Raw genomic sequence first — 13,347 nt, 5'->3', positions numbered from 1 at the left:
AATAAGATGCAGGTCAAGTCCTGTTGGATCCATTAAGCTCATCATCTCGACTTTAAATTAAAAAGATGTTTCGAGACTTTACTGCTGTAAGTTTGCAACTGATGATGTGTACCGCTGTTCCCACGGAAAATGAATGATGTAAAAGTTGAACATGAAGCTTATTCTCCAGAGCGTATGAACCTTTTAAAGTTAAAAAAATGCATCAGGGGCATTTGTGAGCTTCAGGAAAAACGTCCTTGAGACATTCAAATCAACAGTTGTTGCTCTCGGTGGACACATTATTGTAGCATCTCTCATATTATGATACTTGCCAGAACATGTGAACTATCACATACCTCCCCCCCCCCCCCCCCCAACACACACACACACACACTTCCAGTTATCTCCCGGCGGACCCTCCTCTTCCCACAAGTATTTCAACACAAAAGGCCCCAGAGAGTAAACACGCTTCAAGAAGTTGATTGAAAGACGACTCATCATCGGCTCTTTTGTGAATCAAAGTGTAGGCCGGTGTAATTACAGCGGCCGATAAAGAGGAGCTGGGGAGCGAAAACATCAACTTACATTCCCACGGAGGAGTTTACCGGCTGACATGGAGAAGGTGTAGCGGGAAAAAAACACAGTGTATTACATTTCTTGAACTATTTTCTTCCCTTTCCTTTCTCGTCTAATGTCAATTTTGCACTCTGAGGTCGTCCACTTGATAACTGCGCCATCTTGTAACAACACCCGTTTTACACTCTGTGCCAAGCGAGTCCGTCTAGACATTAAATAACACATGGCAAGAGAAGGGCCACATTTGAAAATGTCAAATATCACCTCTCAGCAGTGTCACACTGGCCTTGACCTCAATTTATTTAAAAAAGAAGAAGAAACAAATACCACACAGTTCGGACAGTGTTGATCCAGATGGACTCTTTTATTATAACGTACTTTGATACGTTACACTTGTGTTGACGGCTCACACAGAGGAGCCCATCGAAGAAGGAGTTCGCCTGTATTCAGGCGTGTGTCGGTGGAAAGAAAGAGGTGTAACCCGAGATGCGACACTAGCAGCCAAATTGTATGCAAAAGCCGCGGGGGCTGCGGTTCTCAGAGGAGCAGCTGCGTTGCTCCGCCCCCTGTGTAGTAAGTCAGTCGGCGAATCCCTGTGCAGTGCGGTATAGAAAAAATCCAACCTTTGGAGCTTGTGTTCCAGTCATGTAAGTGATACCTTGCAGTGCGTGCCACATAAATAATCCACCACTCCTGCAGAAGTTATTCAGCCTTCCCGGCATTCAATTGTGTGCTCTGCTTCGACATCCTTCAAACCTGACAGTGTGTGTGTCCGCTCGCTATGGCGTGTTTCACATCGCCCCCGTATAGAATGTGCAGGGCACACTCCCACGACACGCACACAGGACACACGTAGGCCCGAGACCTTCCAGCATTGTCTAAACAAAGCTGCTGCAGCCCTTTTTGTTTAGTTATTTCCCCCCCATTTTATTCTTTTCTTTTATCAAATAAGAGCACGAGAATAGAGAAGAGAGATGCTGCAGAGCGTCTATCTGCCTCCAACCACAGACATGGTGTCCAGTTTCCTTGCCCTCTCTCTGCTGTCTCAGTCAGACCTGGCTGGAGGCTGGTGGGGGGGGGGCTTAAACTCATCCGGTGACATGCTTACATTGGGAAATCGACAAGTCTTTTCGGCTGTGTTTGCGTTATTTGTATGCACGTATGAATTGGCTCACAGATCGCTAGCAGAGCAATATCAGAGCGAGGCGAGAGATTAAACGCATCGGTGGACTTTTCATTACAGCCTGGACCAGGTGGGCTCCGACCCACATTGTGTCAAAGACTAACAAAGTCCCCCGGAAATTGTGAAGGGTGTAAGATATGGATCTGAGCACACACACACACACACACTCCCTATCCTATGCAGAGACACCAAATGCATGTGTGTATTATAATTAAGTCCGTCCGTGATCAGTTTTGCAAAACAACATATTTACGTCGTCCTGAGCTCAGATAGTACGGAGACACAATGCATGCATTATTTGTCAAGAGGAAATAGATTAACACGCATTGTTATTATCACAGAAGCCCTTTGAAGGACCCCTGGAGGCTCTCGGACCCCTGAAGAGGGCTGATAGAACCAGCTGAAGCCAGAACTGGACCTGGTTTCCTTCAATCTATCACCTCTTTTATAGACAAGGGCGGTGGAAAAACACGTCGGTTACTGGTTTGATTGGGTCACCACAGGAAACCCGTACTGGCTTCACACCTTGGTCTGAACTCCACTAGCGTTCAAAAGTTTGGGGTCACCCAGACAATTTGGTGTTTTCCGTGAAAACTCACACTTTTATTTCTCAAATGAATTGCAAAATTGGTTTCTATTTGAAATATAAATTGTGTTCTTCAAACTTGTCACTCAAAAGAAGGCCAGTTCTATAGATTCTCTCACCAGCATAACTGTTTTCAGCTGTGCTTACATAATTGCATTAGGGTTTTCTACCCCTCCGTTAGTCTTCTAAGGCGATGAGTAAACACAATGTACCATTAGAACACTGGAGATGGGTCTCTATACACCTGTGTAGAGATTTCATTAAAAACCAGACGTTTCCACCTCAAATAGTCATTTACCACATTAACAATGTATAGAGTGTATTTCTGATGATTTAATGTTATCTTCATTGAAAAACAGTGCTTTTCTTTGAAAAATAAGGACATTTCTAAGTGACCCCAAACTTTTGAACAGTAGTGCATGTTGACTATGACTATGCCGTATCTAGGTTTTAGCCCCCTGTGTCTTAGAACCCACTTTTCTCATTTGCAAAGACACTTAAAGCAACCCTCTGCAGACATTTTTCTTTTCAATAAATGTCTGCCAAGTCGCTGTCTCTTGATGAATCGGGCGACACAATGCCGACTGAGCCTGCTGTCCGCTGATGAAAGCTATACCCCCATTTGCAGTGTCACAAACCGAGTATCAAACCTGGGTCACGAAGCGCCGCTTTCAGGGAAGTGTGATCCAAAAACACACCTTCATTGAGTAGCATCTATACGAGCAGCCACTGGAAGCTAAGATGACCACCGGATGTCAGGAAAACCCAGCAAACCGGACCAGACGGTGGATGTCTGACATGAACAGTCAAACACAGGCTGAACACATGTTCCCTGTCGGGCCTCAGACACAGAGTTTGTGTGTGGAAGTTGTACACAAAGAGGAGCAGGGAGGTCTGTGCACAGCAAAGGAAGAAAATGTATACATGAAGAAAAGGCGTCTGGCAAAAGAAAAGGACTTTTATCAGATGGCTTTACCTCCGTCTTTATTCCATGATTCTCGCCACGAGGGCGGACCTTTACATCTGCTTCTGCGTTGTGAGAAACTGTGTTCATCGGGTTGAACTGCCAGGAACAAACCGCCTATCGCGACCAGCTGCATTTGCATAAGAAAATTGCTTTTTCAATTTGCGTTTTTTCTGCACATTTCAGAATTATCTCGGAGCCGTTAGACCGTCGCGAGTCGATTCATTTCGCAACAACAAGGTGCGTCGTGTCACTCTCAATGCGAGTCTGCTTTAGGCATCCAACTGCGGCTTCGCAGGATGCATATTAGGCGTCGATGCAAGAAAAGCATGGGCCATCTTTCAATCAGGGGGTTAGGGACCAAGACTCTTAACCCTGAGTTGCTCCCTGTAGCTGTGTCTACGGTGTATGAATGTAATGATTGTAAGTCGCTTTAGATAAAAGTGTCAGCTAAATGTAATGTAATATAGCGCCGTGCCTGTTTTAAACGCCTCCGTCTTGCGCAATATGCCATTGTATTTCAACTCGACAATAATGGTCGGTTCTCTACGCTTCCAGACTCGCCAGATGGAACTTTTAGTCCACGTCCCGGGATGAAACGGCCGAGGCAAGAAGAGCCTCAGCGATGGGACGGCGTGTAGCTGGCTGACGGTCTTGCCAGATGGCCCTCTGCTTTGTGGCGTCAAGTCCAAACAGGAGAGGTGGTTTCACACCTGGTTTTATACCTGTGTATTTAACTGGAATGTCAGATGGTGCAAAATGCCCTGTGGAGCCCTGCCCCCCACCCCCCCCCCCTCTACAGCTTTCTCTTTCAGTCAGAAAGTCTGCAGTTTGTCAACAGCGTGACCCCCCTCTTTTTTTTTAATTATCTCTAAGTCTCTCACACCCAAATATGCTTTCTATGACCCAATAAATAAATAAAAAGTCAGCCTTATGGCCCATGAGGTTTCCCACCGCCATCAGTATCTGTCCTATTGAATTGGATTGCCACAGATAAGTGCGGATAAAGGCGTGTCCGTGAGGAACCCCATGTAGACGGTCTCGGCTTCGTTACAGATAAGGAGCCAGATAAAGAATCCCCTCACTTCCTCATGCCGCACACTGCATTATGTCGATTTAATGTTGCCACTCATGCACACAGTAAGATGAGAGTATAGACTTAAGGTCATACAGAGATTTCGAAAGCCTCACAAATCCCAGAGATTGGGGCTGAAAAAACGGTCGACGTCAAACGCACCGTCAATCATTGTGTTTTTAACCAGCTGTGAAGGGTTCACGGGCCATACCGACAGCGGGGCGGCAGAGAACGACGGCGAGCCGGCTGCCATTACTCACCGTTGGTGACAAGACCTCTCCATCCATCTCTCCCCCCTCCCCCGCTCCCCGCCCGGGCTCCTGCTCGCTTCTGCGGACAGGCCACAATTTTCTAATGGCTGCCCTTCATTCATTCACTCCCCAGCACGCCCTCTTGGCTGGCGCTCGCCAGAGTCCATTAGCAAACGACTCCGCTGCAGATGAACTGGGAAAGAAGCTGCCCGCCTCTGAGTGATTGGGTCGCCGCCGCGGAGGAGGAGCTGGTTGTGTAGTTGATGGACGTGCAACGAGATGCATCTTCCATCCGCCGTAAAAATGACGATTCCCTAAGACGGCAGTAGAAGTGATGAGTAACGTCGCCGTGGAAACACCAACGCCACTTTAAACCCGAGGAGCCATTGTTGCCTGATTAAAAATCTTTTGATGCAGTCAGGAACTCGGAGTCAGAGAGGATCCTCATCTCCATAAGCCGGCCTTAGGTTTCCCTGCCCTGTGATTTATCGATTAGGGCTTGATCTATACATCCCAACGAGGGAAGGAAACACGATCAATAGGCTGACTCTGTGCGGGTATATGCGTGTGTGTGTGTGTGTGTCTGTGCGTGTGTGTGTGTGTGTGTGTTGCTGCTGCCCTTCTCAAAGTCCGGGAGCTGGGCTCCGTGCCAGAAGACAAACTAAGCACCGTGAACGAGAAAGTGCAGCATCATCGCGCCTTTCCCCTTCTGCACACTCGGTTGGACCCAAAATGTCTGCCACGGCATGCATTAGCTAATCAGTGCCTCGGTGCCACTTTGTACATTTTCGGCCGTGCCGATTCACTTCATCAGCCCGACGATCAACTCGTTTGATTCTTACTGCAACCAGAATGTTTGGACCTGCCATGTATTTACTTATTGAGACGTTAAGGATCGTGGAGATCCAGACACGTCAGTACGCATCCGACTGAGTCCTGGCGGCACCATTGTTGGTGTTACCATAGCGACCCATATGGGCATCGTGTTCTGGTTGGGCTTTGTGCTCTATTCATGCTGAAGGGGAGGACTGGGAAACCTCCTGTCATCCCAACTTGGAGGCTTTACTCGAAGATGGAAAACCTCCATTGTAAGTCTAAATCTCACCATACAGAGGAAGTGTATAGATAAGCTATTTTATACAATGCGACAGATGATTAATAAAAGCAGGTGCAAATAATTAGTGCGTAGCCCATATTATTGATTGATTGATATTGATAGCTGAATGGCAGTTACAGCTATAGGGGCGGCCCACGGGGGCCACTGGTTTCGAAATACCTGTGTAAATGGTGGGCAATTGTAGCTATGCGCTAGCTACATTATCTTGTAATATGAACTGTACTTGTGATAATGTAAAATAAATACTATTGCGGCTGAGATCTGTTGGTTAAAAGCTTGAAAATGGAAACAAATTTATAAAAGTGCTAATATTCTGTTGTTGCTGCTGTGGACCTGGCTTGTAATAAATGAAATAGTAATATACTTAGTGACTATACCGCCGCTGGAAAGCATGATTCTAAATATGGCTTTCAGATACAGATACAGTTGGACACCTAAACGGCAGCCAACCCAGAAATTGTCGGACTACCATCACCGTACTGCTCCCAAGCTCCCAAGGTGGTCTTGTTGGACCTGGATCTGACCCCTGACCCACAGGCGCGGTGCCCGATGCCGGCCGTGTACATCGAGGCCGGGATGCAGCTCTGGGCTGTGGACCAGGTCGGGGATGAGAGCCGCCCCCAGCGTCCAGAAGCAGATGTTACTTTATGAACGCTCGCCCAGGAATCTGTGACTCATACCAAATCCCTCCTTCTGCTTAAGGGGAGGGGGCAGGAGGGGGGGGGGGCAGTAAATCATGATGATTGTGCGTGACAGAGGGGAGGGGATGACGAAGGTGTTAAGGATTACGGGATGGATGGACGGTGGAGGAACACGGCGGGTGGAGGAGTAAGTGCAGGAGTGAGCTCGCTTTTCTTTTTCTCTCTAGGCTATGTCGGGAGGGGGAGGAGGAGGAGGAGGAGGAGGGGGGGCGGGAGGGGGAGGGTATGGAAGAAAATAAACTGGAGCGACGGCAGAGGAATCAAAGCCTCAAGATTCAAGATTCAAGATGATTTTATTTGTCACATACACACACAGGGTGTGCAGTGAAATGAAAGTGGCAATGCTCAGCAGGAATGTGCAAGGGCAACAAGTACACACTATTTTCAATAAAAAACAACACAATATTTACAGTACAATATTTACACTAAGTGTGTGTGTGTGTGTGTGTGTGTGTGTGCCTAAGAGGGGCAGTTGTGTGGGTCTATGTGGGGGTCCTGGTGAGGTCGGAGTTCACAATCCTGATGGCCTGAGGAAAGAAACTCCGTCTCAGTCTCTCTGTTCTTGCAGCGTGACTACGGAGGCGCCTGCCTGACCGCAGCAGCTGAAACAGTCTGTTGTTGGGGTGGTGAGGATCCTTCATGATCCTGTCGGCTCTGGTTCTGCACCTCCTGGTGTACAAGTCCTGCAGGGTGGGGAGTGTAGTTCCAATAGTGCGTTCAGCCGAACGCACTACTCTCTGCAGAGCCTTCCTGTCCTGAGCGGAGCAGTTGCCAAACCAGGCTGTGATGCTTCCTGTCAGGACGCTCTCTACAGCTCCAGAGTAGAAGGACTGAAGGATCCTCTGGGAAACTTTAAATTTCCTCAGCTGCCTGAGGTGGTAGAGGCGCTGCCTTGCCTTTCTCACCAGAGTGTCTGTGTTCGCTGACCATGTCAGATCCTCGGTGATGTGGACTCCCAGGTATTTATACCCGCTCACCCTCTCCACAGTAGTCCCGTTAATCCCCAGTGGTGAGTACGTCCTCTGTTGTTGTACCCTCCTAAAGTCCACAATCAGCTCCTTAGTTTTGGTGACATTCATGAGGAGGCTGTTGTCCTGGCACCAGAGTGACAGATCAGCAACTTCCTCCAGGTAGGCCTTCTCGCGTTGTCGGAGATCAGGCCCACCACCACTGTGTCATCCGCAAACTTGATGATGGTGTTGAGCTGAACCTGGCCACACAGTCATGTGTGTACAGGGAGTACAGTAGGGGCTGAGGACGCAACCCTGGGGGATCCTGTGTTCAGGGTGAGGGGTTGGAGGTGTGTCTGCCCACCCTGACCACCTGTGGCCTGGCGGTCAGGAAGTCCAGGATCCAAGCACACAGGGGTGTTCAGTCCCAGCTCAATCAGCTTGCCGGCCAGTCTGGAGGGACTATGGTGTTGAAAGCTGAACTATAATCAATGAACAGCAGTCTCACATAGCCCCCTCTGGCTGTCCAGATGAGAGAGTGTGGTGTGCAGTACCTGGGAGACAGCATCATCCGTGGATCTGTTTGGGCGATAAGCAAACTGCAGCGGGTCCATGGAGGAAGGGAGGAAGGCGCAGATGTAGTCCTTTATCAGCCTCTCAAAGCATTTCATGACCACCGAGGTGAGGGCCACCGGTCGGTAGTCATTCATACATGCTGGAGAAGCATTCTTGGGCACAGGGACAATAGTGGATCTCTTGAAGCAGGCGGGGACCACGGACTCAGCCAGGAGAGGTTGAATATTGTGGTGAACACTGGAGCTAGCTGGTTAGCACAGGTCTTCAGTACTCGCCCAGATATGCCATCTGGACCTGCAGCTTTCCTGGTGTTCACCCTCAACAGAGCCCTCCTCACACTGTGCTCGGTCACAGAGAGTGTGTGTTCATCCCCAGCGGTAGAACTCACCTCGGCTACGCTAACGGTGTTGTTGTTAGCCGGCTAGCTAGCGCTGTTGTTGCTAGCCTCAAACCGTGCATAAAATGAGTTCAGGTCGTCCGCTAGGGATGCGTCGGCAGTCACCATTGCGCGGAGTCTGCTCTGGTAGTCTGTGATAGTCCGTAGCCCCTGCCATAGGCGCCTGGTGTCGCGCTGCTCCATCTGTGATTCCACTCTGTCTCGGTACCTCCTCTTGGCTTCCTTCACCGACCTCCTCAGTCCATAGACCGCTGCCTTGTACTCGTCCATGTTGCCGGATACAAGACCGGAGTTATAGGCAGCAGTACGGGCGTTCACAGCTTCACGGATGGATCTATCAACCCACGGCTTTTGGTTAGGAAAGACCCTAACTTTTACCGTGGGGACGATGGTGTCCGCTAGCGTTGCTATGAGGCTCATTGCTACGTCCGCAAACTCGCTGACGCCACTGGAACTGGATTGGATCATGTCCCAGTCGACGACACGCAGAGCGTCCTGTAGCTCAGCCTCTGATTGGTTAGACCACCGCTTTACGTCCCTCGTCACTACCGCTTCCCGTGCTATCCTTTGTTGGTACTCCGGTAGCAGGAAAATGGCGGCATGGTCCGATTTGCCGAACGGAGGGAGAGAGACAGCCTTGTAGCCTCTCTTGAATGGCGTATAGCAGTGGTCCAACGTTCTTTCCCCTCTGGTAGCACACGTAATGTGCTGGTGAAAGTTCGGCATGACTTTTTTTAGGTTTGCCCTATTAAAGTCCCCAGCCACCACCACAGCCGCGTCGGGATACTTGTTCTGATGCCGACATAACACATCATGTAGGTCCGATAGTGCTACGTCGGTGTCCGCTTGTGGTGGTATGTAGACGGCTGTGGTGATGACCGAGCTGAACTCCCGGGGAAGGTAGAATGGACGGCATGAGATCGTCAGATGTTCCAGGTTCGTCGAGCAGGAACGAGAAAGAGTCTTAATGTCCTTGGGGTTGCACCACTTGTTGTTAGTCATGAAGCAAACCCCTCCACCCTTAGATTTACCAGACTCTTCCGTTCTGTCTGCACGGAAAACAGAGAAGGACTCGGTTGGGCATATGACTCGATCCGCACCAGCGGGTCAGCCATGTTTCCGTCAGACAAAAGATGTTACAGTCCTCATGTCCCGTTGGAATCTGATCCTTGCCCTAACATCATCCAGCTTATTTTCCAGAGACTGGACGTTAGCAAGAAGGATGCTGGGCAGAGGTGGACGGTGGGCTTGAACTCTCAGTCTGTTCAATTCCGCCCGTTTCCCTCGATGTTTTCGTCGTCTCCCTCTAGTAGCGGTTCCACTGTTGTTGTTGTGGTTCGCTCGTACGATCTCTGCCGGCCACGCTGGATCGATGGAAAAAGTGGACAAAAACCCTTGTTTTGCGCAAAAGTTTATGTCCAAAAGTGTGCTGCGTTCGTATGCTGTTAGTGCCGATGTGTTTGTGGCAAAGAAAATATTAAAAATAAACACAAAAACTAAAAGAGCGCACAATCTCCGCGGAGCTACCACGACGGCGTCTGGACACAGCCGCGCCATCACACAGTGACTGACGAAAGTGCTGCCACAACTTCCTGTCTGTCACCGAGCGGCGGAGACCGGCCTGTTAGGACAAGAGACTCTGTGGCTGAGAGAGATGTGTTTGTGGTCCTGCTTTGCTGTGTGTGTGTGTGTGTGTGGAAGTCAAGTGACTGCATGTGTGGTTCATCCCTAAGGAGGCACCTTCCCTAAGGGTGAGGAACCACACACATGCACGTACATGCACACGCACGCGCGCACACACGCACGCGCACACGCATGCACGGATGCATGCTTGCATGCACACACACCCATACGCACGCACACTCACAGACTTACACACTTACACACGCACGCACACGCATGCACACACGCAACCACACATGCGCACATACACGCACGCACACACTCACACGCACACACACGCGCACATACACGCACGCACACACACACGCACACACACACACACGCACATACACGCACGCACACACACACGCACGCACACACACACGCACACACACGCGCACATACACGCACGCACACACACACGCACACACACACGCACACACACGCGCACATACACGCACGCCCACACACACGCACACGCACACACACGCGCACATACACGCACGCACACACACACACACGCGCACATACACGCACGCACACACACGCACACACACGCGCACATACACGCACGCACACGCACACACACGCGCATGCACAGATGCACGCACACATGCTCACACACATGCATTCACATGCACGCACGCACACACATACCCAAATGCACGCACACTCACACTTTCTAGTGAAAGAGCGAGTCTAAAAAGACATGTCACCGATTGAGTGAAATGTGTCCGGCCCGTCGAGGCCCCAGAGGGCGAGGGGCCGGACACAAAAAGCATGGATCTTCAACCCTTCCTAGCCCCCCCCCCCCCTCACTCTCTCCTCTTCTAATGCAGGCGCCCTCTCTTTACATGCATGTTTGCATGTTTGCATGATGCACGCACACAAAAAACGCCGCTGCACGCCGTTACAGTGTCGACCCAGAGTTTGATTAACTTCATGTAGCGTGTTCATTTACCAATGCGAACACCAATTAGATCTTCAACAACATAAATAAAAACAAGGGGATTTATGACATATGACATTTTGTTTCTCGTGATCATAAAGGAGAATAATGTAACAGAATTAGACAAAACACAACAACGTTCTGTCACATCTGTTTAGCTGACGCTTTTATCCAAAGCGACGTATTTTAAGGGCGTTCAACCATGTGGATACAAGTACATCAACTTCCCATTCCCAACTTCTACATTTAGACATGTTATTCAAAAGAACAGCCATTAATCCGAAATCCTGGGAGAAAGGCGTTTTAAGTCTATAAATAGGTTATTCTATTTTATTGGAGAACAGGGGTCACCAGAATAAAAGCTCAGCAGTTTCCTAATTTAATGAACACGTTCATTGTCGGTTCCTCCGTGGATATTTCAAAGTGATTTAGGTCCCCCAGTCCTCTGAGCAGCTACAGCTTCTAAAGCTCTCAGAGTGAATCAAATAGAGGTCAAATACAGGTTATTTTGACTTCAAACCACGATGCTCATCGCATTCAGACTGGATTGGAACTGCTCCTCTGGTCCTTGACAGTGAACAATTCAAAGTTTAATTTCCCACGGGGTCACAGTGAGAATGTCACCTGCTGGATTCACATTATAATAGTTGTTTCAGGGAGGAAGCTCCTGCTTTTTGGTGATGCTTTCATGGTGCAGTGCAAAAAAATGACTAATGAGTGTTTTTCTTTTTGTTGATCGCATTTTTTGTTATTCTTTTATTTTATTTTTTGCCTGAAAGTAGTTAGACTACCGGGGATTGCGGTAACTGCAGAATGGAATACATCCATTATTAAACTTTCATCTCTTTACGTTGTCAGTTTTGCCAAAGTCTCAAACCCGTCTTCATCCATTTCATGTGTCCTGAAATTGACCTTATGCTTCCCCTTTGGCAGGAACCCACCCGGAGCAGCCCAAAGACCCCCGGACCTCAGCCTGGGAACCACTAGTGCACCTGAGTCACTGAAGGAGTGAGGAGGGAAATGTTAGCTTACCAGAGGAAACATCCATCACACCATATGACCTCCAACTGATGATGACTGTGATGTAAAAGAAGACGGTGACGATGGTTAATTTCGATGATGAAAATGATTTTGACCGTCAGGACCCACAGCTGATAAATAAGAGGCTGCGGGTCTAATTGGCATGTAAATGTCACTGTTCAGAGCTCCACCCGATCCCATGTTCCACTCAGTTTACACAATGTCTCCCCCCTGAGGCTGCAGATTATTTACACTGTAAAGAGATAAAAAGAGAAAAGAAACAGCCACGCGTGTGCATCAACCGTATTTAATGCTAACTTATTTATTGCCAGTATATTTAGTATACTTATTCAGAAACTGAGTGCCCTTTAATTTGTACATTTCCTGCATGCCTGTAATACTCAAACATGTTGCTTATGACTTGGTGTTGATGTTGTCATTACATACGATGAATGTGAACTGGTGATGTTGTTTCAATGCATTCTCACCTCTTCTGAATCCTTGACGCAGGACCAGATTCCAGTAATTGAGGTATACACCTGGAAATATCTGTCAGATTTTGGATAATCAGGTATGATGCTTTTGAACATTACATTTTATCTTATTTATATATTCATTTTCTTTTGTGTTAGATTATACTTTTTTTTATTTTTTAAAGGATGACATCCAGAAGATAGCAAACTAAGAACTATATTGCATGGTGAATACTTGCTCATATATATGACAGTAACACTTAGGACTTCAGTCTCTTCAGTTCTGTTGGATCACGTGATCTTTGAGGGGTTGATCTCCTCTCATCTCACGGTCCCTGTCTATATGTAGGTCTTAATGCAACATATGGCACAGATGTATTAGCAGGGCCAAAATTAACCTGCGCTGGGTTAAAAAATAAGCCCACCCGCAGATAAATTTGGTGAGTTAATCATATATTCCTCCGACTCACAAGGTGCTACACTGGGCAACACTGGTTCCCAAGAGCCTCCCCTCCCTCCGCACTGCACAGACTTCCAGCATAATGTAGCTTTTAAGATTAATTAATAGTTGCGCTTTAAACGTGCATATTCCCAAACAGATTAATATTCAGCAGTAACCAGTTGTCGTAATTGACGACTCTGTCTGACGTAAAAAGAAAAGAAAAGGGTATATAAGCAATGACACTTTAAGAAGGTGTTATGGGTTAAGTTTCATACATTACATGACATGTCATATTACGTGAGTCAAACGCACGACATTCCTCTTTGGAAGTATCCGTTGAATGCATTGCAATTAAAGCATAAAGTATTACAAGAAAAATGTTTTCCAACAATGAAGCGTTTAAAAAAGAAAAGAAAGTAATTTGCTGAAGGACATCTGCGCCGCAT

This window comes from Pseudoliparis swirei, chromosome 9, assembly GCF_029220125.1.
Source record: "Pseudoliparis swirei isolate HS2019 ecotype Mariana Trench chromosome 9, NWPU_hadal_v1, whole genome shotgun sequence".
NCBI lineage: Eukaryota > Metazoa > Chordata > Actinopteri > Perciformes > Liparidae > Pseudoliparis > Pseudoliparis swirei.
The sequence above is the reverse complement of the archived record's forward strand: the minus strand, read 5'-3'. Positions refer to the sequence as shown.